Source organism: Moschus berezovskii, chromosome Y, assembly GCF_049115385.1.
Source record: "Moschus berezovskii isolate FMDL1 chromosome Y, NW_MosBer_1.0, whole genome shotgun sequence".
NCBI lineage: Eukaryota > Metazoa > Chordata > Mammalia > Artiodactyla > Moschidae > Moschus > Moschus berezovskii.
In genome coordinates, this window is record NC_142489.1 from 50,571,834 (window position 1) to 50,577,949 (window position 6,116).

Genomic DNA, 6,116 nt, shown 5'->3' on the forward strand with positions numbered 1-6,116 from the left:
AGAAGCAGATTTAAGGGACTAGATCTGACAGAGTGGGTGCCTGATAAACTATGGTTGGAGGTTCATGATATTGTACAGGAGACAGGAATCAAGATCATCCCCAAGAAAAAGACATGATAAAAGCAAAATGGCTTACTGAGGCCTTACAAATAGCTGTGAAAAGAAGGGAAGTGAAAAGCACAGGAGAAAAGGACATTTATACCGATTTGATTGTAGAGTTTCAAAGAATAGCAAGGAGAAATAAGAAAGAGTTCCTCAGTGATCAGTGCAAAGAAATGGAGGAGAGCAATAGAAGGGGAAAGACTAGAGATATCTGCAGGATAATTAGAGATAATGAGGGAACATTTTATGCAAAGGGGGGTTCAATAAACGACACAAATGTTAGGAACCAAAGAGAGGCAGAAGATATTAAGAAGAGGTGGCAAGAATACACAGAATAACTGTACATAAAAGATCTTCAGGACCCAGAATATCACAATGGTGTCATCACTCACCTAGAGTCAGACATCCTGGAATGTGAAGACAAGTGGGCCTTAGGAAGCGTCAGTTAAGTTCAGTTCAGTTCAGTCGCACAGTCATGTCGACACTTTGCGACCCCATGAACCACAGCACGACAGGCTTCCATGTCCATCACCAACTCCTGGAGTTCACCCAAACTCATGTCGATCTAGTTGGTGATGCCATTCAGCCATCTCATTCTCTGTCGTCCCCGTCTCCTCCCACCCCCAATCCCTCCCAGCATCAGACTCTTTTCAAGTGAGTCAACTCGTCACATGAGGTGGCCAAATTATTGCAGTTTCAGCTTTAGCATCAGTCCTTCCAAAGGACACCCAGGATTGATCTCCTTTCGAATGGACTGTTTGGATCGCCTTGCCGTCCAAGAGACTCTCAAGAATCTTCCCCAGCACCACAGTTAAAAAGCATCAATTCTTCGGTGATCAGCTTTCTTCACAGTCCAACGCTCACATCCATACATGACCACTAGGAAAATGCATAGCCTTGACTAGACGGACGTTGGTTGGCAAAGTAATGTCTCTGCTTTTTAATATGCTATCAAGGTTGGTCATAACTTTCCTTCCAAGGAGTTAGCGTCCTTTAATTTCCCTACTGCAATCAGCATCTGCAGTGATTTTGGAGCCCAAAAAAATAAAGTCTGACACTGTTTCCACTGTTTCTCCGTCTATTTCCCATGAAGTGATGGGACCAGATGCCATGATCTTCGTTTTCTGAATGTTGAGTTTCAAGCCAAACTTTTCACTCTCCTCTTTCACTTTCATCAAGAGGCTTTTGGGTTCCTCTTCACTTTCTGCCATAAGGGTGGTGTCATCTGAATATCTGAGGTTATTGATATTTCTCCCGGCAATCTTGATTCCAGCTTGTGCTTCTTCCAGCTCAGTGTTCCTCATGATGTTCTCTGCATATAAGTTAAATAAGAAAGGGGATAATATACAGCCTTGACGTACTTCTTTTCCTATTTGGAACCAGTCTGCTGTTCCATGTCCAGTTCTGACTGCTGCTTCCTGACCTGCATACCGATTTCTCAAGAGGCAGGTTAGGTGATCTGGTATTCCCATCTCTTTCAGAATGTTCCACAGTTTATTGTGATCCACAAAGTTAAAGGCTTTGGCATAGTCAATGAAGTAGAAATAGATGTTTTTCCAGAACTCTCTTGCTCTTTTCATGATCCAGCGGATGTTGGCAATTTGATCTCTCGTGCCTCTGCCTTTTCGAAAGCCTCTTTGAATATCTCGAAGTTCACGGTTCACATATTGCTGAAGACTGACTTGGAGAATTTTGAGAATGACTTTACTAGCGTGTGAGATGAGTTCAATTTTGCGATCGTTTGAGCATTCTTTGGCATTCTTTTACTTTGGGATTGGAATGAAGACTCACCTTTTCCAGTTCTGTGGCCACTGCTGAGTTTTCCAAATTTGCTGGCATAATGAGTGCAACACTTTCACAGCATCATCTTTCAGGGTTTGAGGTAGCTCAATTGGAATTCCATCACCTCCACTAGCTTTGTTCGTTGTGAAGCTCTCTAAGGCCCACTTGACTTCACATTCCAAGATGTTTGGTTCCGGGTGAGGGATCACACCATCGTGATTATATGGATGGTGACGATCTTTTATGTACAGTTCTTCTGTGTTTTTTTTGCCACCTCTTCTTAATATCTTCTGCTTCTCTTAGGTCCATACCAATTCTGTCCTTTATCAAGCCCATCTTTGCATGAAATTTTCCCTTAATATCTCTAATTTTCTTGAAAAAATCTCTTGTTTTTCCTAATTTGTTGTTTTCCTCTATTTCTTCGCATTGATCTCTGAGGAAGGCTTTCTTATCTCTCCTTGCTATTCTTTGGATTTCTGCATTCAGATGCTTATATCTTTCCTTTTCTCCCTTGCTTTTCGCTTCTTTTCTTTTCTCAGTTATTTGCAAGGCTTCCTCAGACAGTCATTTTGCTTTTTTGCATTTATTTTCCATACGGATTATCTTTGTCCCTGTCTCCCGTACAATGTTATGAACCTCCGTCCAGAGTTCACCAGGCACTCTATCTATCAGATCTAGTCCCTTAAATCTGTTTCTCACTTCCACTGTATAATCATAATGGATTTGACTTAGGTCATATCTGAGTGGTCTAGTGGTTTGCCCTACTTTGTTCCATTTAAGTCTGAATTTGGCAATACGGAGTTCGTGATCTGAGCCACAGTCAGCTCCTGATCTTGTTTTTGCTAACTGAATAGAGCTTCTCCATCTTTGGCTGCAAAGAATATAATCAATCTGATTTTGGTGTTGACCATCTGGTGATGTCCATGTGTAGAGTCTTCTCTTCTGCTGTTGGAAGAGTTTGTTTGCTCTGACCAGTTCGTTCTCTTGACAAAACTCTATTAGACTTTGCCCTGCTTCATTTCGTGCTCCAAGGTCAAATTTGCCTGTTACTTCAGGTGTTTCTTGACTTCCTACTTTTGCATTCCAATCCCCTATATGAAAAGGACATCTTTTTGGGGTGTTAGTTCTAAAAGATCTTGTTGGTCTTCATAGAACTGTTCAATTTCGGTTTCTTCAGCATTAATGGTTGGGGAATAGACTTGGATTACGGTAATATTGAGTAGTTTGCCTTGGAAACGAACAGAAATCATTCTGTCGTTTTTAAGATTGCATCCAAGTACTGCATTTTGGACTCTTTTGTTGATTATGATGGCTACTCCATTTCTTCTAAGGGATTCCTGCCCCCAGTAGTAGATATAATGGTCATCTGAGTTAAATTCACCCATTCCAGTCCACTTTAGTTCACTGATTCCTAGAATGTCGACGTTCACTCTTGTCATCTCCTGTTTCACCACTTCCAATTTGTCTTGATTCATGCACCTAACATTCCATGTTCCTATGCAATATTGCTCTTTGCAGCATCAGACCTTGCTTCTATCATCAGTCACATCCACCACTGGGTATTGTTTCGCTTTGGCTCTATCGCTTCATTCTTTCAGGAGTTATTTCTTCACTAATCACCAGTAGCATTCTGGGCACCTACCAACCTGGGGAATTCCTCATTCGGTATCCTATCATTTTGCCTTTTGATACTGTTCATGGGGTTCTCAAGGCAAGTATACTGAAGTGGTTTGCCATTCCCTTCTACAGTTTACCACATTCTGTCAGAGACCACTCCACCATGACCCGTCCGTCGTGGGTGGCCCCACCTGGCATGGCTTAATATCATTGAGTTAGACAGGACTGTGGTCCATATGATCAGATCACCTAGTTTTTTGTGATTATGTTTTTATTGTGTCTGCCCTCTAATGCCCCCTCCCAATACCTACCGTCTTATTTGGTTTTTCACTTACCTTGGTCGTGGAATATCTCTTCACAGCTGCTCCAGCAAAGTGACGCTGCTGTAACTTACACTGGACGCGGGGTATCTCTTCAAGGACACCCCTCCTGACCTTGAATTTGGAGCAGCTCCTCTCAGCCCTCCTGTGCCCGCGCAGCCACCGCCTCCTGGGCGTGGGACAGCTGCTCTCACCCACCGCCCTGACCTTGGGCATGGGGTAGCCCTTCTCGGGCACGCTTCTGCGTGTGGTTGGTTGTGCCAGAGCCAACGTCTCTCGCGTCTGCGCCACTGGAACTGATGTCTCTCACGTCACTATGCACAAAGTTAGTGTAGGTGATGGAATTCCAGTTGAGCTATTTCAAATCCTGAAAGATGTTGCTGTGAACGATATAGAGTGTGTGGCTACACTCGATATGTCAGCAAATCTGAAAAACTCAGCGGTGGCCACAGGACTGGAAAAGGTCCGTTTTCATTCCAATCCCTAGGAAAGGTAATGCCAAAGAATGCTCAAACTACAGCATAATTGCTCTCATCTCACATGCTAATCATGAGGTGCTAGAAAGTGTCTTTAAAAACTAGAACGTGACTTGGCCCACAGAGGCCCGTAGAGTCATATCTACGGTCTTTCCAAAGGTATGTACAGATGTGAGAACACCAAGGGATTACTGATTGTGAACTGCTCTGCTGGGGAAGACTTGTGAGATTCTTTTGAACTGCAGGAATACCGAAAAAATGAATTGTAAAGAAAATTGACTTTGAAGACTCTTTGGAAGGACTGATGCTAAAAATAAAACCCCGAAGCTTTGTCCACCTGAGTCAAAGAGCTGACTCATTAGAAAAGATCCTGATCTTTAGAAAATGTTGAAAGCAGGAGGATCAGTGGGTGAGAGAGGATGAGACATTTACAGAGCATCAATGATACAAAGAACATGTTCTCGGGAAAACTATGTGAGACAGTGAGTCCCAGAGAGGCATCTTGTGCTAGAGTCCAAGGGGATACAAAGAATCAAACATGGCTTAGTGGCTGAAGAACAACAGCATTTCAATTAATTAATAAAATGGGTCTTGCAGGCTTCCAGTTGATACCAAATTATCAGAGGAATAGGAGGACAAGACCACTCTCTCCCCAGCAAATCATCTAAGCATTAACTTCACATGGAAGATCTTCCAGAAAACAATCTGGGAAAAGTGTTGACTGGTCCAAGATACCCAGAAGTCAACATGTTTCTTTTTTTTTTTTCCAAAAAGGAGCTAGGGAAAAATAAAAGAGACACAAAGACAAAGTATTTAGGGCTGAGGCTGGTCTTGGAGAGGAAGTTGTAAATGAGAAGAAGCTTGCAGGCAATTGTAAACCCTCTCAGATCAGTGACAGTGGAGAACTCAGGGATCGCATAGAGCAACATAACCAATGGAAAGAAAAACAAAAGCAAGTGTGCCTAATTGTAATTACCAGTGGAGAAACATCTCAGATACTCCTGTCCACCATCACTGAGGTGGACCTGGGAGACATGCCTGGGCTCTATAATATGACCTAAGATAAGGACCCAGCATTAACGCTCTGAGGATGATCTGACAGAGCTAAGATGATATAGCAACCAAAACCATGGGAACACCAGAGACAAAAATGCAAAAAAGGACCTTTCTTGAGAGAAATCTCTATGGCCACATAGTGAAAACAGACACTCAGAACAAAAGATTGCAGATTACAAAATATCAAAGATGTGCAAACAGGCTGCCATTTATGGCCCTTTCCTCCACGGAGGTAGAGAGGAATGTTTGCATCAGATAGAGGCAGAAGGCACGTGGCTGCTGTAATATCAGCCCCAGAGATCACATCTCCCACCAAGCTCTGAGCAGGCTTCCAGATGCTAACTATGTTTTCCTGGGTTCATGCTCAGATCTCATAAGCCAGGAGGGTCAAAACATGAGTTCAGCACCCCTCTGGAGACACACGGAATTCTTGCAAATTGTTCTTCTGGCAAAGCCAACAGTGAAGGAAATTTACATGGCTGAAAACAGCCTGGAGTTAAAACTCCCCTCCAGGTCCTGCCCACCATTCTATGCTAAGCAAAGAATTCTCTCACCTGAAGAAAAAAAAAAAGGATATTAAGGCTGATTACACCCAACTTCCAATGGGTCCAGCCTATGCCTGATCTCCAAAATTCCTTGCCCCAGACATTTAAGAGATAACTACTCCAAACAACCTTGGAGAAGAACAGGTTCCTTTAAGACAGTGACTTTCCACATATATGTCTCTATATAGGCATACTATTTTCTTGGGTTAGTTCAGCAG